The sequence below is a fragment of the Triturus cristatus genome, chromosome 4_2 (assembly GCF_964204655.1).
Source record: "Triturus cristatus chromosome 4_2, aTriCri1.1, whole genome shotgun sequence".
In the NCBI taxonomy this organism is placed as follows: domain Eukaryota; kingdom Metazoa; phylum Chordata; class Amphibia; order Caudata; family Salamandridae; genus Triturus; species Triturus cristatus.
Genome location: NC_140586.1, coordinates 292,798,256 through 292,822,474, shown reverse-complemented (window position 1 = coordinate 292,822,474; position 24,219 = coordinate 292,798,256). Strand labels below are relative to the sequence as shown.

General features: G+C 46.4%; 1 protein-coding gene across 2 annotated transcripts in view; it reads right to left on the bottom strand.

Moving 5' to 3' along the window:
- RABGAP1L (RAB GTPase activating protein 1 like) overlaps positions 1-24,219 on the bottom strand; it is a 1,225,189-nt gene that overhangs the window by 739,545 nt on the left and 461,425 nt on the right. The gene's annotated exons all lie outside the window — the stretch shown is intronic.

The window sequence follows — 24,219 nt, the reverse complement described above, 5'->3', positions numbered from 1 at the left end:
TTTATTTCGCATTTTCAACAGCATCATCTGTTCTTCAGATGTTGGTGTCATCTGCAAAGTGGAAATCCCCCCCCCCTCCCAGTATGTCACCGATAAGGTCACTAGAAACGACTGGCGCTAGTACTCCTTCTGCTAGTCCATGGGTCACCTATATTTCCATGTCTAGTCTTAGTCTGCTGGCTAGTAGCAGATTCCAAACTCAGTTCACCACTGCAGAGCCACAATGAGGCTACTTGCTGGAGTGAGTCCTCTGTGTATTACAGTGTCAAATGCTTTCTGATTCCAGACAGGCCGTGTCAACTGCTCCACTTAGTTTTAGGTCTCTCACTCTATTAGATCTGTCATTGATTGATTGATTGATTTCCTCAAAGTGGTGGTTAGGCTTCCAAGGCTGTACTTGTAAAGCTCTTTACAGCTTACATGGGCACGCCTCCTGTCCGTGGCACCGGTCTAATTTGTAGGGAGCTGTTACACAAGGTTGTCCGTGGTGCTGCATCACTCCCTGCCTGTCCCCTCCTTCAAGAAACTGTTTTATATCAACCCTCTACTGTCACGTAATTGTAGGCGGTTGCTCTCTCACCAATCAAGAATTTACATATTACACCTGCATATCCTGCAGTGGGAAAGATGCGTTGGGTGTTGTCTGATGAGTGGAATATAGGCCGGAACATACAAGAAGCTACGTGCGTTCAACCCAAAACTACCATTGCACTGACTTGAGTGCAAAAAAAGCTCCTGATTGCTAAGGAAACCGAATGAGAGAGTAAAAACAAGAGCCTTGAATCAATTCCCCCTATCCACTGTCACTGTGAGATGAATGACACTGGAAACTCAATGCCATGTGACAACCAGCAACCCGCCTCAATGGCATTCAACCAGTACGCCAAGTGAGAGAACATACAGTACTCTACATGTTATAACAGCACTGCTGCCCTCATTTCACCCTCACCTTGGGCTGCAGATCATTCAGTGAGTAGCGAAGCGAGAGAACCTGCTGTGTAGTATATATTATTATAGCAGTGCTGCCCTCACCCTCACCTTGGGCTTCAGAACAGATCTTAGGTAATTAATAGCTGGGAGAGCGCAGGCATATAGCCAGGAAACGTACATCTCTTCTGTGAGTCAAAAGATGGAGTTTTGGGGAGCAAAGTATCACTGAACAGGGTATGTTAGACCTCTCAACCTTACGGTGGTCTTCTCCCAAACTTTTTGTCTTACTCCTCTATTTTTGCTAATCTCGTTTTTGTGGCCTTATGACTTTGTACACGTAACCACTGCTGACCAGTGCTAAAGTGTGTGTGATCACTCCTTAAAACATGGTAACATTGGTTTACACCATACTGGCACATTCCATTTAGTTGTACTCCCTAGTGGTGCTACCTGTACCCAGAGTCTTCAAATTAAATGCTACTAGTGGACCTGAAGCACTCATTGTGTCACACACTTAAGTAGCCATTTAAATATGCCTACTATTGCAGCCTATATGTTCAATTTTAAACTGCTATTTCGACCTGGCAAGATAAACCTTTTTCCAGGCCTAAACCTTCCTTTTTAACACATATAAGTCACCCACAGTGAGTGGTGCAGTGAATGAAAAAAAAGTTGGACATGTTCATTTTAAAGTTTTATGAGTCTTAGCAGTGAAAAATCTTAAATTAGTTTTTCACTACTGAAAGGCCTGCCTCTCCCATACAATAACATTGGGTTACCTTATTACATTTAATAAGGGATAACTTTTAATTGGGAGCAGGCCAGAATATCAATTTTGGTGTCTAACGAATTGGAATTTAAACCCATCTTTAACTGTAAAGTCGCATTTTAAATGACAATTCTGACAATGACACTTTTAGAAAGTTGGCATTTTCTTATACCAACTATTTGGTGCCTGAGGCTTGTATCCTAGGTGACATGACTAGGTGTAGCTGGCAGTTGGTGTTTGTGTATTGCTCCCAGAGAGTGAGACAAAAGAGGAATAGATGTTGGTAGGATGGACCAATGCCATGATGAGGGGGAGGAGTTGTCACCAACCATATTTGCAAATCACAAAGATTCTGCCTCAGCACACTCACAAAGGGTTTCACACGTGTCTTTTATGCCGCCAGACAAACTAGGGCCAGGGCAGGAGGAAAGGGAAAGTTCTAGAAAATTGTCCAACTTCAAAGCTGGCACCACGTATAAATATTGGACTCTCAGACCCCACTCTTCAATACACATCTGGACCTGTGGAAATCCTCAGAAGAAGGACTGCTGTGCTACTCTACTAGAAGGACTGCTACTTTTCTGCCCTGTACTCTGCTGCCTGAGTGAGAAGGACTGGACATGCATATTGAACCCAGGAACATCAGAGTGACTCCATGGGTAATTTGTCTGGCCTCCTGATCAGAGCATCAGGGACAGAAAAGGCTCCAACCACCATAAACCCTGCACGTGGACTCTGCTTGCTGTGAGTCCTATCCCCCAAGTGGTGCCAACCCAGTCCTGGACCTTAGGAAGTGGGACTGAAGGTGCTATGCTAGCCCAGCTGTGGTCATTTGGTCAAAGCAGTGAGGTGTATCTCCTTACAGCTTCACATTAGACCAGCCACTGTGCGAAGCATCTCCGATGCAGGACCCCCAGCTCCCCGAATTGCTGCTGTGTGGTTCATCCTCGATGCAGGACCTCACATTGCAGCCCGCAGCTCATTAGAACTGCCGATACGTAGCGCATCCTCAACGCAGGATCTTGCAAAGCTGCAACCCAGATTTAAGGTACTTTATTCAGCGGGCTAACTTGGTCCCCATATCGCGCTCCATTGGTGTCGGCCAGCACTTGTGACTTTGGCAGGACAAGATAACCACAGTTGGCGCTTTGTGCTTTTAAGCACCATTTTTACCTAAATCTTTAGGACCACATATGGCTGGTTCTACTAATTGGAGTTTTGCCGTTTTGGTGTCAAATCATTTTTTTACAATACCCTCTATTTTTCTAAAGTGGTCTGGGATTTTTCTTGTGCTGTGTTTTCACGATATTACAGTTTGTGTGCTACATAAATATTTTACACATTCCCTCTAAGTTAAGCCTGACTGCTTTTGTGCCAAGCTACCAGAGGGTTAAGCAAAGGCTAATTTGGGGTTTGCTTGCGATTTCACCCTGATGAGGACTGGGGTTACTGCTTGAGTAGGGTTTCAACCCCTGAACTAGTGACCCAGTTTTTTACAGGGCGGTATTGACTATGCAGTCTTACATTGCTCTCATCCTGGAAAAACTTGATTGTGCAAATGTCCCTCAGTATAAAGCACTTAATTAAAGAAGTACCAGGTTGGGCTTGCCTGAGTCCAGTAGACTGTCCAGTAGAACTTTCTGCTTGAATTTTGTGTACACCCGTGGCAGGAATCTACGATAATCACCTGCCTAGATTCAGGTGTCCCTCAAGAGCCTATGTTGTCACTTAATGTCGTTGGATTACTGGAAAGGAATGTTATCTCTGTTGGGGCGTTTACGAAATCGCTCAGTTAAGAAACCCACAAAGTAACTGATACTTCTGTAGGTGATAGTGGTAATCAAGAGACTGCCCATGGGTGCAAGGATCCATTCAATTTCATTATAGACCAATTTGGTTGTCAATTTGAGGGCTTCAACTATGTCATTTAGATGATACCTGAAGAAACACCTCCTAATTTAGCATAGAATGGATCCAATCAGGACTTGGAACAATAAAGATAATCTTAACCAAACTAAGCCACAGATTAGGACAAGACCATGTTCTATTAATGAAGGGCTTTCAGTCGAAGCGTTGTAAAGAACAGGTTTTGTGAAAACATGAAGACCTCTTCCAAGCAGGTGTGTGAAACAGGCCGTGGTTATGATTACCTGTCCTACCTGATGTCTGCTTTGCCACCTCTCTTAAAAGACAAGTGACTGCTTATGAAATTAAAATTACCAGTTTGCAAAACATGCTGTTAATGTCTTCCAAACACGTTTTCTTTAGTTTGCATTAGTCTTTGCATTTTCCTTGAGACATTCCCTCCTGATTTGTATTTGAATTGAAAATGAGGCATAGCATGAGAATGTATTAAGTGGCCTCTACCTGTGAAGTGAACAAATCACTAGCAAGACTTCAAAGGCCCCACCCTGTCAATGCGGTGTACAGGACCTCCTACGACTGTGAGGTTTTTCGCCTGCGTCCACTGCCCATACAGACACAGAAAGTAGAGTCAATTGCAAGCGCAGGACATGAGGAGTCATTGTGTACAGTACTCGAGAGTCCACTTCCTTGAGTGTGACTATAAGAGCTTACAGCTGCGAAGGGATGAGTTCTTGAGTTATACCATAAGCTTTCGGATGTCGTCCGTGACTGGTGAGAGGCAGTAGATGTTCTATCGGGTGTCTTCTGTGACTTTGACCTGCATGTGGTGAGATTACTGCACTAGGCACTGAAGGGCAGTGGTGAAAGCAGTGATCAAGACATTTCAGCCATTTTTTTTATTTTTAATCAGGCAACTCACTGTAAACACCCTGTGAAAAACTAAGAAGCCATTTTTAGGACGGAGCAACTAAGAACTATAGGAGCATTTATCATGTTGGGTACAGTGCCCAGTTCTGTAGTATCAAAGGTGGCTAACCTATCTCAGAGGAACAACGCTGCTTGCTCCACCGCAAATAAATTAAGAGAAGCTTCGTCATACAGCGAAGGAACACGTTTTATTAAGGTGGACTGAGGAGGAGCATGCTTGCCACAAATCCAGTAAATCGGGGTGTTTGAAGTTTAATTCAATGATTTTTCGGAGCAGGTGAGTGAATAAACTGCGGGCTGATGGCCAGAAAGTGTTGGATCTTGGGTGGTTGGTTTGATGACTGTAGTCACAAGAGCTTTCACTGAAGTGATTTCAGTGAGGGCTAGGCTTTCTGTTGCCTCTTTGATGACTGTGGCGTCAAGAAATTTACTAATTGGTGGATAATCCAGCATTTTTGTAAAGGTTGTTTAAAAGAGCCTGGAAAAATGGGCTCAGGGTGGATACTGACAATCTGTTTATCATGCTGGACGCATCAAGACTTCAGGAACCAGGTTCTACATTTTCAATATACTTTTGAATGTCGTAGTGGGACATTAAACCATAACGCCCATCACGTTACAATTCAGTAAAGGCCTAAAAAAATAGTTTTTCATAGCCTTCCTACCGTTCCAGGCTGATTTCTCCTCCTCATCTTCATGGGATGTTAAGCTGTGGATCCCAATCTGTTTTTATACCCTTATTTCCCTCAGTACTCACTGTGAAAGTGAGAGCATTACGCGTCATCCTCACATGCTGGCTAATATCCTGCTGCCAGTCATAACACCCACTGATCTCAGGAGCCAGATCTGCACTTTATAAATGGCCCCAATAAAATAAAATAAAATAAAAAACCTGTAAACCAGTGTATACTGTAGGGCAAAGACTGGGCAATATCAGATGAACAGGTTTTGTGATTTGATGCCCAAGTATATTTTCAACATTTTGGTGGACAAGATTAAATACGCGATAATCACCTCCTTGTGTCCCTCTTGTACACATTGTGATTGTTGTTATAAATGAGAACTCAAACCGCACTGGAAGCAGCTTCAAGGGTTGTTTGGAAGCAGGTGGCTAGGTCCGTGTCGATCTGTTGCTTTTACATTTTCTGCACGTCTCCAAATTGAACTCAGTAACAGGTACTCTGCAGGGATTCAGAAAAACCTTTAATACCTTCATGTTTAATGGATCCTTGTCTGTACCCCACAATCCAGAGTTCCGTTCTTCCGAGGAGTCATTAAGCTGCAATTTCTGGTCACTGTAAATTAATCAAGTTGAACTGAACTGCTTGCTGAACCGTGGTGACAACGGATATCTCCCCCTTCTGTCTGAGTGGTGCCCTCCAACAAGGTGTCACGACAGAATAAGGACTTCTCTGAGGGAGTGATATCAAAAGCCTCCATGACCCTGAAGACTTAGTCCGAGGAAATAGCCCAATTAGCAGCACGTCTTGTCTAGATAGAGGACTCTTATTGAATGAGCAATGTCTACACACCGCATGACCACTTCCGGATGATGAGTTCCGATCTAAATGAGCATCTAGTCACCCAAATGACCTCGGTGATGCGGACACCTGTTTTTCAGCAAACAGCGAGAATCTTCAGCATAGATCGCTGTTATTAAGGACTCTAACTGGCAGCGTTTTCCAGGTTAAAGAGTTTTTCCTCATCAAAGAGCACAGGTTGAAGAGGAATTTGATGAGATTCGTGAAGTCTATTCCTCTATTTTGAAAGGTCTTTTTAAACGTAGTTATTCAGTAAACAAACAAGTGAGTTGTAGTGCCTAGAAGCCAGGTTCTTTGTGAGGACAGAAACTAAGTAACTGGGGGGATTTCTCTTAATGGGCAGTAACAGTTGCTAGCTTGACTAGGTGCACCAAACAACCATCCATCCACCCATCCATCCATCCATCCACCCATCCATCCACCTCTCTCATATCAAGCATAGTCACAAATGACAAAAAGTAGACCGAAGACTCCTCTCCAAGTTGGTTGTGCCAGCGGCAAGCATACTTCATACCTACTTCCACTGCCCAGCTCTTCGAAGTAGTGCCAACTCAGATTTGAGGCATGCGAACTAACCATGTGTTTTTTTTTTAATAGTGAGCAGGATCAACCCCCTTGCAATTAACAGGGAGTTCCTCCTACAAAATAAGTCACGCCAAATGAGCATCTCTTCAATAGTGAGTGACGCCAACCTCCTGCGTGACTATAAATGTTGAGGCCCTCTTCCAGAAGCAGTAAACCCAATTCTCCAGGCAGCCCAGACTGAGTGGTGCCAGCCTTCTGAGTTTGGTGGCTAGCAAGTGTGTCATGGCCTGTAGTGCAAGGAAACAATGGGGTCCACTGGCCGCTGTTTTAACTGTGAAATACAAGAATAATCAGGGTTCAGATGACCCCAGTGCTTCATTTGAGCCAGTGGGTTCCGGTGCTCGGCACCAGCACTTAATTGCCAACACCGACACTTATGACAGCTGCCACATGGTGGCGCTGTTTGTGTAATTTTAAAATGAACACAAAAACTGTTGTTTACTAATTCAGTATACATTATAAACAAGGCATACCTACCTCCCAAGCCATTCTTATAGCTTTGGGAACCTCGAACAGTCTGAATTGTCACACTTGTAGCAGTGTGATGGTTAGGAGTAGTGTAGGTACTGCCACTGACAGCGCTGACAGTGACAATGTGTGGTGCAAGCTGCCGTGGCCTTCTGACGAAGCCCCTGGCACATTTTTATTTTTTTATTTACACAAATGAAGCACTGGCTGACCCCTCCAGGATTCTGGGCTCCCGGTGCAACAACACCTGCTGTACCAATGGAAGCCACGCCCCTGCCGGCGTGCCCCTAAAAAAATGAGGACTTCTCCCAGAATGAGAATCAATCTCTAGAGATTAACCGCAGGGTCTGAGCAGTTTTCTCTGGGAGAGCGGCGTCGCGTGCCCGCTTAACCGTGAAGCCCGCGCGGGACCAGCTGCCCACGTGACCGCGCGCCTAGGCCCCAGCTGCTGTAACCCCATTCTATCAGACAGCTCATTCGCTCGCGCCAGGGAATGGGGAGGCCTGGTAATTATCCAGGGCCGCGCGGCGCACAAACCCCTCTGTCCTTCCCTGTCAAAGTCTCTTACACCTTCCTGCTGACAGCTGCAATTATTAGCTCCTCTCTCTTTTTTGAAAGAAGAAAGAATCGCCAGAACACAAGAGTCAACTGGGAGAGAGGGGAGTCCAACGGAACGCAGCAAAAAGCAATCCTAGGCCTGAGCTCACAGGCACCATTTCAGCACTGCCCTCTCCTCCCTTCCCCAAAATATGTGACGGAAGGGGTGGCTATCACTGAAAATCTCGAAAGAAATGAAAATAAACAGCGTTCTTCCTCAGACCTGAGGAATCTGAAAAACAGCACAAGGACAGGGGAAACAGCGCAAAACTGGGCACCTCGGGGAAATCACGGGCTTTCCTTAATTACCCCGTGGGAATTTGGTGCAGTAATACGTTTCCGCTGATCTGAACATTTGTGGCAAAATGAAGAAGGACCTTGATTTGAGGGCAAGGAAAAACAAAGGATGCATTCAATTTTTGAGCTAGTAATTGCTCAATAGGCATTTAGGTACACAAACAATTTAAATGCACAAAACAAAAAAATGTCAGTCCAGTTTGAGGTTGGATGAGAGACTCGGAAAGGGGAAGGTTCAACTGAGATCTCTCAGTTAAAGTCTGAACGTCTCTAATACTTTTGATAAATTTAATATCATTTGTTGTTGATCATTCTAAAGTTAAAATAGATGATGAAAGCAGCTCCTGGATGCCCCAGGGAGAGAGACAGCGCTAAGATCAGTATGATGAAGCCGCACTAAATTTTGAACCTGGTCTCGGGGACGCCACACCAGTGCCATAAACTCTACTTTATTGTTGTTCCATGCAGTGTAGACGCAGGAGAAACGCGAAGCCAGAAACGCAAACCAAAAGCGATTATTTGCAGTCAGCTATTTGCCCCGTGCCATTCAGGCTGATACACCAAAGGGCTGTGGGCCTTATTTAGAGTTCGGCAGGCAGGTTACTCGGTCACAAACGAGACGGATATCCTGGCGGCTGTATTACACGTGCATTATGTCCTATCTGGCGTGCAACGCCTATAGGGCTAAAAGGGCTTTTAACCCCTTCGCCGCGGCGGGAATTCCACCGCGGCGCTGGGGGGTGCGGGGGGGCAGCGCGGTGGCGCTGTGCTCATGACGGAGCCGCTCCGTCATGAGCCACGGTTGAGCTGTGCTCATGACGGAACGGTTCCGTCATGACTCCGCCCAGTTGCGTTGTCCCCCCGCACAGGCAAGGAAACAGCGCCGCGTGGGCGGAGCGGCCGCCAACGGTCGTGGCATGACGGAACCGTTCCGTCATGAGCACACGGCAACCGTGGCTCATGACGGAACGGTTCCGTCATGAGCGGGGAAGGGGTTAAAGACCATTTACTTGCCTTTATGAATTGGTTAACCAGGGTTTCTGTTTATCCACTGGTTCCAGTACCCACAGGGCCCGCAGAGTGAGAATGCATTTCGTGAGAAGCCATCGCACGAGTAGGGATGCCACCCTTCCTAGAGAAAAATACCAGCCATTTGTAACATGACTTTTAGATCTTTCTTTCCTTCAATTATTAGTCACGGATCGTTAATGCAGCCTTAGAACACATTTAATGTGCTATTTATATTTGCTGTTTGAAGTATGCACATATAATTCCTAGGAATACCGGCTTTAAGTGAATTGACTTCTTTTTGTACTGGCTGGGACACCAACAAAACGGTCATGTCAGTATAAATCCGATCAGCTGGCAACCCTACTCAGGTGACTTAAAGTTTGTTGCAGGTTTACCACATTATTTATTTTCTTCACCCTCCATCCCCAAATGATGCCATGATAGCAATAGTTTAACTTGTATCTGAAACCCTATGCCAGCGGGCAATACAATGCTGAGTTACTCAAGGTGTCTGGGAATACATCCTGCATTCAGACAACTCTCTCCTCATTCTCACCGCTCACCCTTCACTTTCATGTTCACCCTGCACTCACAGTGATCACACTGCACTCACGCGGCTCACAAAGCGCTACTTCCATTCACCCTCCTCCTACCTTGCAATAAAACGAGCACACCACTCACCCTACACACACAACACTCCACTCAATTGTAACTTTCACTGCTCACCCTACACTCACAACGTTCACACTGTACTCACACTATTACCCTGCACTCACACCGTTCATCCTGCTCTTACCCTACGCTCACAGAAGCACACCACTCACCGTGTACTCACAGCAACCACACTGCACTTATGCCCTTTGCCATGAGTTCACGCTGTTCTCCCTCCACTTACCCTGCAGTCACATGAGCACACCAATCACCCTGCACTCACAGTGATCACACTGCACTCACACTTTTGACCCTGCACTTACACAAGCACACTGCTCACCCGGCGCTCATGTGATACTTCAATCACCTGTCACTCTCACTGCTCACGCTGCAATCTCCCTCAAACAAGCACATCCCTCACCATGCATTAATTCCTCCCACTCTGTACTTTCACGCTCACCCAAACTCATATATTACATCACTCACCTGGCAGTCACTCCTCACCCTACTCTCGCACTGCCACATCGCTCACTGTGCACTCACATAGGCACTCCTGTCACTCACAAAGCTCGCCCTTCACTCACATAGGCACAGCACTCAACCTGCACTTTGACAACACAAACAAGTACAGAACTCACCCTGGAGTCACACCACTCACCCTGCACTTCCTCCTCTCAGCCTGCACTCATACAGGTGCTATGTTCATCCTGTCTGCACACAGGGGCAATAGTCTTCCAGAACTCATAGGGACCCACCACTCACTCTGTACTAGCGCCTCTCACCATGCACTTCCCCAGTTATTCTCACAGATCACCCGTCACTATCGCCGCTCACCCTGCAATACATACAGGCACACCACTCACCCTGCATTTACACAGCTCACACCACCCTGCACTCACTCCTCTCACTCTGCACACACTCCTCAACGTGACACTCACATGGGCCCTCCTTTCACAGTGCATTCGTGCAGCTCACCCGACACTCACATCGGCAAATGTTTCACCCAGCATCTGCAAAACTCATGCTGCACTCACTCCCACTATTCATCATCACCCAGCACTTACATGAGCAGCCCTTACTCTGCACATATAAAAATCACACAACTCTCATGAATATACACATATTTCTACAAAGGCACCCACAGAATACCTACTATTTCTGTAGTTCTATTTGCCTACAATTCTTTTTTTTTTGGTGTTTTAAAATTTTTAGGTTTTTTTTTTTTTAAAGTTTTATATAGCGCGAACTAGACCCCAATATATGAGGCATCAGAGTGCTTTACATGCGCATCAGTTTTGTTACAGATGAACACATTAATTTTTGTTAGGAATGGGGAGATTAAGTGATTTGCCCAGAATCCCAGGATGTTCAGCGTTGTTGCCGAGACCCGAACCTTGTTCCCCAGCTTTGAGGTCGACCGCAGTGTGGCTGGTGCAAGAGGGTAGAGTGGACTGAGAATGTGGGGTGGCGCGAGTAGGGAGACTAGGGCTGTGGCTTTGGGGTATGGGGATGGATAGTGTGACACCTTCAGCCATTCCTGGCTTTCCAGTCACCACAATGCTTCATTCCAGGACTTATAGTTTTTTTTAAAAATTGCAAGTTGGCTCTCAAAAACACCAAAATGCAAAATGGTATTAGATAAAAACCAATGTTACCAAAGAAATCAAAGCATTTCATAAGATCAGTTGGATGCTGTGATATTACATGTTAGAACACAGCTTAGTTCATTTCCAATACTGTAACTGCTTGAAGCGCACATGAAACCAAATATAAGCCCTGTACAGCTATTTTAAAGAAGTGCACTTTTCATTCACATCATACTTGTAACAAACATTGACAAGGCAATATATTGTTATTTTTGAATAGCGTACAGCGAATATGTTTTTATTAAGCTTCACTGCAAGGCAGGTCTAGCAGTAGCAGCAGGGCAAACTTTTCTAACACAATAATAGCAGATTGACTAATGGAAGTGCGAGTGGCAGTGTGTCTGTGTGTGAGTGTGACAGAGCACAAATGTACAAAAGAGTGCAAGAGATATAGTGAGAGTATGTGTGTGAGTGTGTGTTATGCGCTCCAGTGTGCTGCTGGTCTGGCATACTTGAAGTTAGTCTTGCCTTATGGACAAGAGTGCTAAAAGCATATGGATAGGAGGTGTTACCTATGGAAAACTGCAGGCCCTGACATGCTTCTACTAAAACACCATCATTGTCTGTTGGGACTCGAACTGTCTAACTAGCTCAGTCATACTCAGCGGCAGGGGCACAGAACACACACCACCACATCTGGTCAAAAGCCCTGACATGATGCACGTAATTCTTAGCATAAGGGGTGTATCCATAACAAAATGATGGAACTGATATGTGAGGTAACTCGTGTCATAAGATTTCCTGTCCTGATTTTATAGGGATTGTCAACAGCAAAATGCTGACCCTTGTATACCGGAGGGGATTTTTAGAGGTACCATTGGCTGTGGCTGAAGTATCCATGGTAAATTTCTGGCACTGTCATATTGAATGTACTCCTTCGCAAAAGGGGCTCACCCATGAAAAATGATAACCTTGGTATAGTGGAAGTCATTTCTGACTTAAAACATATGAAAAAACACAAGATCTACTCCTAGGAAAGGCCAGGCTTCCATGACGCACCATGAAAGTACTGGAACATTTCATAAATGCCCATAAGGGTCTGCGGCGTTTTAGCAAATTTGATCCCAAAAGTTTCAAAAAATTCTTAGGTGAGAAGTCTACTCCCCCTTAAATCATCTACAAGAAATCTGTTAACTTGTTTCAATTGCTGGAATTTGGGTGAAATATCGCACCCCACCACTTGCATAGATCTTTTTCCTCATATAATGGATATGAGGTTAACGCTCACCCCAGTTGTGGAAATGCTTGTCCTGCCCCACTGCTGGGAGTAGGACTGGCTTTAGGGCAGTGTGACTGGTGCAGCCGCACCTGGCCTTGACTTTGGTGGGGGGGGGGGGCTGTTTAAATATAATTTTTGGTTTAAAAGCACATACATTTCCTTGTGCATCAGGTAGTTTTCAGGCAACAATAAAAATATCAAGATAACTGGCGATTAATGTTCTTGCTAGTGAGAATTCAGATTTGTGTCTAGTTGCAGTTTTGGCTCATCATAAAGTAGCACAGAGGGTTAAATGTGACTGCTGCAAAGAACATGTACCATGCAGATCACAGAACTGAGTGTGAGTGAACTATGAGTAGCGCTATCAAAAATGAAATGCATGTCAGAGAGAGGCCATGGAGAGATGAGGTGCGCTGTTGGAGATTGGTAGTGAGGGAATTCATGGAGGAGGATATGGAGGAGGAGAGCGCCAAAAAAGATTGTTGTAACGGCCACCACCAGCACTCGAGCCGACCCTGCCTGGGAGTTTTAGCCCACCCGTCCCCGAAGTTTGGGTCTAGTCATGCTCCTGTGTCCTTGTAATATGGCGGTTGGGATATCTGCCTCGTTTGTGGCAGAGTAACACATCTGTCAAACTTTAAATATGGCTCAGTGTCTTCAAATTCTCTTTAATGCAATGTTTTATATAGAATCTCTCCTGCTTGTATGATCTTTAATTAGAGATGATGGAGACATGAAACCCCTATGTCATACCAAGTAGAGAAGATAGGACTAGCCCCATACAAGTTGTTAGGGGTCATAAAACAGGTTACCAATAAAAAGCAATAGTATGCACTATACAAGTCAATTACTAAAGGGGTTTGAAATGTGTTAAAACAACAGTAAGAAGAGCACAGAGAGTATACACTTCAAGAAACAAGCATTCGCAAAGCCAATAGGTTTTGCTTGTGCAAGAACTATTGGCTTAGAAAATATTTTTTAATAATGTTGTACACCAGAGTGGCTGCTGTTCAGCATGGCTAAAAATTAGTGGGGTAAAGGAGAGTGGTGTGGTGTGTCGTAAAGTGGAGTACAGTGGAGTGTTATGGATTGGCGTACAGCAGAGTTGAGTGGCGTTGGAGAGGAGTGAAGTGGAGTGTCATGGAGTAGCGTACAGTGTTGTGGAGTGTGGTGGAGGGAGTAGAGAGTACTAGAGTGGAAGGGTGTACAGTTGTGCGGCATAGAAAGGAGTACAGTGTCAGAGTTTGGTAGAGTGTCGTAGAGTAGAGTTTCGTAGGTGTGGAGCGGAGTGGCATAGAGTGCCGTGCAGTGGTGTAGAGCAGAGTAGAGTGGCATGGAATGACAGAGGGAGTAGCGTAGAGTGTCGCAGACTGGAGTAGTGTCATAGAATGGCACAGAGTGGAGCAGAGTGCTGTAGAGTGGAGTAGAGTGTCAGTGAAGCAGAGTTTAATTGAGTAGAGCATCACAGAGTGGAGTATGGTGGAGAATCGTTGAGTGGGGTGGAATAGAGTGGTCTAGAGTGAAGTGGCATAAAGTACAGGGGTGTATAGAATATTGGCGTACAGTGCAGTGACGGAGAGAGTGCACTGGTTGTGAGTAAAGTGGTGTAGAGTGCATTGGCGTAGAGAGCAGTGACAGAGAGTAGGGTGCAGAGGAATAGAGTAAAGCAGTGCAGAGTCAACTGCAGTGACGTAGAGTGCAATGGCATAGAGTGGAGTAGAGTGGTGAAAAGTGAAGTGGCAAAGAGTGAAGTGGTGCAGGATAGAGTGGACTAGTGCATTGTAGAGTGCAGTGGTGTAGAGTGCCGCAGAGTGGCATAGAGTTGAGTGGTGCAGAGTAGAGTGTACTCGCAGTGACAGTGTGCAGTCATGCAGAGTAGAGTGTTAGTGCAGGGTCGTAGATTTCAGGGTCATAGAGTGGTGCAGAGTACAGTGGTGTAGAAAGCAGTGACACAGAGTACAGTGGTGCAGAGTAGAATAGAGTGACATAGCATGCAGTGGCATAGAGTGCAGTGGAATAGAGTAGAATGCTGTAGAGTCTAGTGGTGTAAAGCGTAGTGAGGCAAAGTAGTGGTATAGAGTGCATTGGCATAGATTGTAGTGGTTTATAGTACAGTGGCACAGTGTACACTGCAGAGGTGTAATGTTCAGCAGCTTAGAATGCAGTGGCATAGCGTAGACTGCAGTCGTAATGTGCAGCGGCATAGAGTGCAGTGGTGTAGAGTAGATTGTTTCGGAGTACAGTGGAGTGGTACAGGGTAGAGCGCAGTGGCATTCAGTAGAGTGGTGCAGCTTTGAGGGAAGTGGAGCAGAGTAGAGTGGCGTAAAGTGCAGTGGCGTACAGTAGATTGTTTCAGAGTAGAGTGAAGTGGTTGGTGCAGGGTACAACAGAGTGGTGCAGGGTAGAGTGGAGTGGTACAGGGTGGCGGCGTAGAGTGCAGTGTTGCAGTATGGAGTGGCCTAGACCGGAGTGGGGTAGAGTGCCGTGGCAAAGAGTGCAGTAGCGAAGAGTAGAGTGGTGCAGAGTAGAGAGGGTTAGATTGCAGTGGTGCACAGTAGATTAGAGTGGCATAAAGTGTATTTGTGTAGAGTGCAGTAGAGTAGCGTAGAGTGGTGCACAGTGAGTACAGTGGCGTACAGCGGCATTGAGTTCAGTGGCACAGAGTGCAGCGCTGCAGAGCATAGAGTGGTGGAGAGTAGCGTAGAGTGCATTGGTGTAGAGTGCAATGGCATAGAGTGGTGCAGAATAAAGTGACAGAGTGGAAACTGGTGGGGAGGGTAGGCGTGCGGAGGGGGGCAGCCTGGTGGAGTCTTTGGCTAACGGTCATACATCGCCCACTTTCAATGATCAAGGGCTGATGACAGGATCTGTGGCCACACGATAAAATAGCCTACACTGTATACTTCTCAACACACGTTCTGTTGTCAAGAACAAATATGAGCTAGAAATTCTGCTGAAGTCACATAATCCTGACATGGTCTTTTTAACAGAAACATGGACGGACTATACCGCTGTCCCAGACTGGAATGCTGCCCTGCCACCTGGCTATGCACTATGCAATCAAGATAGACAAGGAAACAGAGGGGGGGGGGGGGGTATAGCTATTATCTATAAAGACTTCTTAAAGGTTCGGGTGGAAGCAGTGGGAGACCTTCCAGCTGAAGCTATGCAGTTTTGCGCCAGGTTTAAGGACTCCTTTAAGCTTCAGGGCCTACTGGTGTATCGGCCGCCAGGTCCCAGAGCTGCGTTCTCACAGGCTCCCCTGTCCTATATGGAATCCTGCATAGACTTCGAATTCTTTACAATACTCGGAGATTTCAACTACCATCTGGAATTGGGCACAAACCCCGAGACTGCCAGACTCTTAGACCACCTGTAGGCGTATGGCCTCCGCCAGCTAGTGTCTGAGTCTACACATCAAGGGGGTCATACTTTGGATGGACTTTTCTCTAATAATTCCGATATTACACTGGCACGAGTGGAGTCACTTCCCTGGACCGACCATAAGGCGGTGTTCTTTGAGGCCAGGGTCAAGGCAATAAAGAAGTGCTCCCCTTTTAAAGCAATTGGGGACATGTTCCGACGCTGGAACAAAGTAAAAAGCAAAGACCTACAGGATGCCCTCAATCACTCTTCTCCAATATTAGGTAGCGACAATGAGGTTGCTTTATCCCAGTTTAATGAGTGGATTTTGAGTGCGGCCAACCGCGTTGCCCCGGAATATAGCGGAACAGCGAAGAGGCGCCCACTGGTGACACCTTGGTATGGCCCTGAACTTAAAGGGCTGAAGGTGGAATGTAGAAGGTTTGAGCGCCTCTGGAGAGCTGATTATAGTAGAAAGAGCAAAGATGCTTACAATGGGGCCCTGAAAAAGTACAAGGAGGCTATTCTGGAAGCTAAAAGAGTGTATTTTACAGCAAAAATTCAAGAAGCAGGAAATTCAGTCAAAGAACTTTTTTAATTTGTTACTTTTTTAGCTAAACCACAGCAGGTCAATTCGTTCAAACCTGATCAGGCTTTCTGTAATCAGTTGGCAGCCTATTTCCAGAATAAGGTACAAACGATATATGATGGCCTTGCTAACCCACTAAATGCTCAGACAGTTAGTCATCAACCTTCCCTCGTGGAGAAGACAGTAACATCCAAGCGAACATGCTTTAAACCCCTTTCTGGAGAGGTTGTAATGAACCTTTTAAAGTCTATCATATCTGGGTCACCTAATGACCCCTGCCCCCCTGCCATTATGCACCTAGCCGCTGAGAGGATTAGTGAAACTCTTACTCCTCTGATCAATCAAGTTCTAGCATCAGGGATTTACCCTGCAGCCTGGAAGACTGAGTGTATTAGGCCAATTTTGAAGAAAACTACGCTAGAGCCTACTGAATTTAGAAATTATCGACCGGTTTCGGGTCTACCATTTGCAGCTAAGGTCCTCGAAAAAATCAGTCAATAAGACATTAACAGAATATTTAGAGAGTAATAGGCTATTGGACCCCACCCAGCATGGCTTTCGGCCATGACACTCCACGGAATCCACCCTGATTGCAGCCTCAGAGGGGATTCGGAGAGTAGTGGATGGTGGAGGTAGGGCAATCCTTGTTCTCCTTGATTTGTCGGCTGCATTCGACACCATGAATCACACGGTGTTGGTGCGGCGACTACGGGAGGTAGGAATTGGTGACTCAGCTCTGGCCCTCCTCTCCTCTTTTTTAGAGAACAGGAAACAGAGTTTGAGCTGGGACGGCTTACAATCGGACAGTTTTAACCTGCCCTGTGGTGTTCCGCAGGGATCAGCTCTGTCCTCGACGTTGTTTAACGTCTATGTGAAGCCACTGGCGATACTTGTCAGGAAACATGGCTTTACATTTGTGTCGTATGCCGACGACTCACAATTGGAGATATCCTTGTCGGACAGGCCTGAGCTAACAGCTGCCAGCTTTCACTCCTGTCTAAAGGACATCATGAATTGGATGAGTCTAAGCTTCCTGAAGATCAATACTGAAAAGACAGAAGTGATTGAGTTTGGCAATGGAACACCAATATGGCATAATTCTCGGTGGCCGTCGGAGGCTGGGGAATGTCCTCTCCCTGTTAGGAAAGTGAGGAATCTTGGGGTCATTTTTGACGATAAACTTAATATGACAGCACAGGTTAACAGTTTAACGTCTACCAGTTTTTTTCTGCTAAAGACCCTTCAATTTTTTTTCCCTTTTATTCCCCTCATACTACAGAAGACGGTAATGGTTGCTCTTTTTCTGTCCAAACTGGACTATTGTAATGCGATGTTTTTGGGCATTGATAAACATCAGATCAGCAAACTTCAATCATTGCAGAATGCTGCGGTACGACTAATCCTAAAGCTTCCTAAGGGTCATCCTACATCACAGGGAAGAAGGGCATTACACTGGCTCCCAGTCCAGCAGAGAATTGAATTTAAGGCGCTCTGCCTGGTGCACAAGGCACGATACGGTGGGGGTTCTGATGACTGTCAGGAAATGTTCAGGCTCTATACCCCCTCGCGAAACCTACCGTCGGCCAGTCTTGGCCTGGTCTGTACCCCAAAGTTTTGACGGGCCAGATGGGGTGGCAAGTCTTTGTCTAGCTGTGCAGCACAACTGTGGAATAAATTGCCAGTGGCTTTGAGACTGCAGCCTAACCTTCTATCCTTTAGGAAAGCCTTGAAATTCTGGCTGTTTACTCCTGAGTAGATCTAGTTCAGTTCCTGCCCTGTGTACACACACCAGCGCCAAGAACCCTCGGCATTCAAGCTCTTAATAAGCTTTATATCATCATCATCATCATCATCAGTGCAATGGTGTAGAGTGGAGCGGCGGAGTGTAGAGTACAGTACGTACAGTGCAGTGGTGCAGCGTAGATTGGCATAAAGTACACTGGAGTAGAGTGTATTGGTTTTGAGTAAAGTGGATTAGAGTGCAGTGGTGAATAGTGCAGTGGAATAGAGTAGATTGTTTCAGAGTAGAGGGAAGTGGCATAGAGTGCGGTGGTATAGAGTAGAGTGTTGTACAGTGCAGAGTGGCTTAGAGTGGTTTGGCATAGAGTGCTGTGGCGCAGAGTAGAGCAATGCAGAGTTGTGGCATAGATGGGCATTAAGTAGAGTGGCATAAAGTAGAGTGAAAGTGTGCTGTGTTGCAGAGTATACGGTCATAGAGTGCACTGGTGTATAGTAGAGTGACATGGAGTGCATTGGCTTAGAGTGCAATGGCATAGAGTAGCATGGCATACAGTGCAGTGGTGTAGAGTGCAATGGCACAGAGTAGAGTGGCGTAGAGAGCAGTGGCGCAGAGTCCATGGTGCAGAGTAGAATATAAGGGCGTAGAGTGCAGTGACGCAGAGTAGAACAGAGTGATGTAGAGTGAAGTGACAGAGTGCAATGGTGTAGAGTGCAGTGGTGTGGAGTATAGTGGCGTAGAGTGCAGTGGTGCAGCGTAGATTGGTGCAGACTGCATTGGTTTTGAGTAAAGTGGTGCAGACTGCATTGGCATACAGTGCAGTGGGGTCGAGTGCAGTGGCGCCGAGTAGACTGTTTCCGAGTAGAGTGCAGTGGTGCATAGAAGATTAGAGTGGCGTGGGGGGTTGGCATAGGATGCACAGGCGTACAGTGGAGTGGCACAGAGTGCAGTGTTGCAGAGTAGAGTGGCGTAGGGTGCAGAGGCGAAGTGTGCAGTGGTGCATAGTAGAGTAGTGTGGGGTAGAGTGCATTGGCATAGAGAAAAATGGTGTGGTGTAGAGTAGATAGGCGTAGAGTAGAGAGGCATAAAGTGGAGTGGTGCATAGAAGAGTGCAGTGACATGGAGTGGTGCAGAATAGAGTGGAGTGGGGTAACGTGGAGTATGCATGGTATGGTAGCATACTGCTATTACAGACAACACATCTTAAATTGAAATGGCCATTACATTTGCACTCACATACAGTTTTACTGCTAAAAGTATACAGAGCACAAACGATGTGTGGAAATGTCATCACCCAACGTATTGATTTGATCGTCAGCACAGTTCATTTGCACACATTTAGAGTTTGTTCTGTGCTAGAAAAAAAATAACATCGTACAGCTGTACTGAAACAGAACACCAGTAGCCAGTATGATTGTCACATAAATACTCTCACTTTGAAGTTAGAGAAAGAAAAATAAACACCAAGCTCAGTGCAAGAGGCAGCCTGACATTTGACCTCTGTCTTTGAATGCACAGCAAATGTGACAAGATAAGAACAATTTTAAAGGCCTGTTTACAGAAAGTGAGTTAGTGAAAGAATACAGTAAACAGGGTTTGGGAAAGGAACACGAGCTGGACAGCCTAAAGCAAATAAAGCCAGCAAATAGAAAGCCAGAAAATGTGAGTTCCAAACCAAAAAGCCAATGGTATGCAACGGGCGGAATGCTAGGTCAACTTTCTGAATGTCCCCAAGATGTCTTAACCAAACCTGACAGGTGCCCTGTCTGGTCGGCTGCAAACTAAAAAGTGAACCAGACTGCTCCTTTAAAGCTATCTCTTATCTACGCATCTTTTATTTAGCGAGGGTTTATACAGAGCACTAATTTAACACATTCTATTCTGGATTTGGTATATACCATTTTTTAAGCAAATACAGATGAAAAAATACCATAGCACAAACCATACCTGCTGATGCATAGGAAGTTTATGCTATTAGCATTGCTGAGGGTGGGAAGAAGCATCATGACACATTCGAAGGTACGCCTCTTGAGATTCATCTCCCTTCTCCCCATTCAACAACGTTAATAAATAGCATATTCCACTGTGTATCTGCATATATAGTATACCTTCAGAGAGGCCAAACATTTCATGTGAGACAAATAAGGGGCAACAGGGTGAGGAGACATGTTTCTTTAAAGTCAATCACCAATTATCTGTTTAAAAAATATATATAAATACAACTTTAGAGATAAAAAAAAACATGGTAAGTGAGGTATAACTACTTTGGGGAACAAGCTAATACATTACTCAAAAAAATATAAAAACAATTGGTTCAGGATTACTTTTTCTCCCTCCCCTCACACTAGCATATTTAACATGTCACACACTAAGGATGTTCTGTTTTACTTTCAAAAGTTATTTTCACAAGTATGTTATAGAGAAAGGCAGTTGGTTTTCAGAGACACTTCTAAAGTGCACAAGGCACCTCAAGGTCTCCTCCTTGGCACTGCTGGAAAACAAAATCCGCCATGGCAAGAAAAAGGCTCTAATCAGCCCCACAATGTGGAAGACTGCTACAAGAATGCAGCCTGGGCCATGGTTCGGTCCCAGTAGTCTCTACTGCTCTGAAAAAGCTCCCTACCCTGCAGCAGTCAGGGAAAACGCCACTGTGATAGAATGGCTAGTGTGACCCTGTCCAGGAGTTTCGAGACCACTGTTGTATGCCTGACGAGAGGTGGTCAAATGATGGCCTCTGGGGCAGTTCTGGTTTAACTCCCTCCACGCCTGCATTTTGTTGGAGCCACCCAGCTCAAGTTCTGGGGTACTTTAACTCCACGTCTGTATTCTCTTGGCATCACCCATCTGGAGCTCTCGGTTATACTCTCTACACACCTGCACCCTATTAGTGCCACAGAACTGGAGTCCACAAGCACCCCTCCTCCAGCCCTCTGGGACTGAGGCCCAGGCCAGTGCTAGCTAGACACCACCCTGCCGGTGGCCTTAGGGACTGTTCCTCCACGCCTGCACTCTCTTGACGCTATCCTACTGGAGCCCCAGGTACTCTTCCCCGATGCCTGCAATCTCTTGGTTGCAGCTTTCTGGAGTCTTTGTGTATTCTCCCTCGATGCCTTTTCTCTTTCTTGGCACCACCCTACTGGAGGCACTGGCTACGCGCAGCCCATACCTACTTTCTCTGGAAGCCACTGTGCTGGAGTCATCAGGGACAACTCTCCCTCTACGTGCCTGCACTCCCTTGATGAAACCAAGCTGGGGCCTCTGGTATGTTTTCTCCATGCCTGCGCTCTCTAGAAGCCACCGTGCTTTCTCCATGCCTGGACTCGCTCTGATATTTTCCTTCCATCCCTTTGATAATTTGGCAACTCTCTGTCCACTCATGCGATCTTTTGGTGCCACTTTGCTGGAGTCCCTGGATACTCTCTCTCTATGCCTGCACTTGTGTGGTGCCACCCTCCTGGAGACCCCAGGCACAACTCTCCCCACATGCCAGTGCTTTTTTGGCACCACCCTTCTGAAGCCCTCTAATACTCACTCTCCTTCCAAGCCTGCGCTTTCTTGGCGTCAGCCAGCTGGAGGCTTCGGGGACTCTTCTCCCTTATTTGTGCTCTCTTGGCACCACTCAGCTGGAGTTCTTGGGCACTCACTCTCCTTTCTACCTGTGTCCTCTTGGCACCACCTTGTTGCAGTCCTTAGGAACAACTCTCCTGAGGAGGGCTACTATCCCATCATGCCTGCGCCCTCATTGCAGAAGATCTCAAATATTCTCCCTCCACACCTGCACTCACTTGGATATTTTCTCTCTATTCCTGCAATCTTTTTGCGTTACCCAGCGGAGCACTCAGGTACTCTCCCTCCATTACTGGTACCTTCTGACATCCCACAGCTGAAGCCCTTGGGTACTCTCCCTCACGTCAGTGCACTCTTGTCACCACTATGCTGGTGCCCCAGGCACTTTCCTTCTATGTCTGCATTCTCTTGGCAGCACCTTGCTGGAGTCCTCAGGGACAACTCTGCCTCTACAGCTGCGCTCGCTTGATGCCACCCTGCCTGCACCCTCGGATAATCTCCATCCATGCCTGTACTCTCTTGAAGCCACTTTGCTGAAGCCCTCAAATACTCTCGCTCCACACGTACACTCGCTAGGTAATACTCCTTCCATTTCTGCAGCCTTTTGGCACCACCCTCCTGGAGCCCTCAAATATTCTCCCTCCACTCCTGCGATCTTTTGGCTACCCACAGCTGAAGGCATCAGATACTCTCCCTCCACGGCTGAACTCTCTTGGTGCCACCCTCCACAACTAAGCCCTTGTGGCGCCACTCAGATAGTGCCCTTGCGTACTCGCACTGCATGGCTGACCTCTCTTGGTGCCTCCCACTGGAGCCCTTGGTTACTCTTCCTCCATGCCTGGTCTCGTTTGACGTCATTCTTCTGGAGCCTGCGTGCACTTTGGTGCTCTCACTGCACTCCTACAATCTTTTGACATGGCCCCATTGGGAGTCCTCACCTAGTCTCAATCCACGCATGCTATCTCTTGGTGCCACCCTTCCGAAGCTCATGGGTGATCTCCCTAAATGCCTGCACTCTTTCAATATCACTTTGCTAAAGCCTTCTAGCACTCTCCCTCCACTAGCTGCTGGTGCCCTCAGGAACTGTCCTTCCGCGCCTGAACTAGTTTTATGCCTCACCTGTTGGGAGCCCATGGGTACTCTTCCTCTACACCTGCGTTCACTTGATGCCACCCTGCTGCAGTCCTCGGGTACTCATTTCATTCCAACAGTGTTTTGACACCACAATGCTGGAGCCCTCGGGTACTCTCCCTCCCTGACCGACCTCGCTTGGATAGAGTTTCTCCACTCCTACAATTTTTTGATATTGTCCTACCAGGGCCCTTGTGTGCTTTCTTTTGGCACCTGTGTTCTCTTGGCACCCCCTTTCTGGTTTATTTGGCTACTTTCCTTCTATACCTGCATTCCCTTGGCACCATCCTAATGGAGTTCTCAGTGACAACTCTCTCTCCATGCCTGCACTCGCTTGATGCCACCCTGAGGGAGCCCTCGGCTACTCTACCGCCATGTCTGTGCTCTCTTAAAGCCACCAAGCTGAAGCCCTTGAATACTTCTCCATCTATGCCTGTACTCGCTCACATACTCTCCACTCAGGTACTTTCCCTCCTATCCTGCAATTTGTTGGTGTCACACTCCTGGGAGCCCTCGGATACTCTTCCTCCACGACTGAGCTCGCTTACCATCACCCTGCTGGAGCCCTCATGTACTCGCACTCCACAGCAGAGCTCTCTTCATACCACTCTGCTGGAGGCCTCGAGTACTCTCTCCTCACTCCTATGCCCTCATGCCACCACCCTGCTGGAGTTCTTGGGTAATCTCCCTCCACCACTGCGATGCTTTGTCTGGTACAATACGGATACTCTCCCCTCCACGCACAAAGCTCTCTGGATGCCCTCCTGCTGGAGCCTCTGGGTACTCTCACTTCACACTTGCGATCTAGGGCTGTGTCCAACACTAAAGGCATCATCTCCCAAGTAATGAGGAAGAGGTGGGTCGATCCCTGTTAGTGACAAGGTACTCTCACCAAACTCGGTCATTCTGGTAAGAGCCCCTCTACGTGCCCGAATGGCTCTCAGTTACAATATCTGAATGAATGAAGGATGTTGATTTCTCCACAGGACTAGAAAATCATAAAAATGCTACCAGACATGTACATCTAGGGACTTGAATAGTCTACTCAACCTAACAGTAATAGGCTTGACCCATAAACTGGTCTCAAAATGTCTAATCCTACGCAAATCTAATATTTCAGAGAATTGCCTTTTATTTCATCACATATGAAAGCACCTTCAAATATGCGAGTTCAGCCTGTCTGCTGTACAAAAAATACACATTAGCCCTGATTTGCCTCTTATTTCACTATTAGCATTGTCATCAGGGCAGAGGCAGGAATGTTTCTCAGTTCATGTTTAAAAGCGTTCACTTTTAATAAATATATTACTAAAGCGTGATGTGG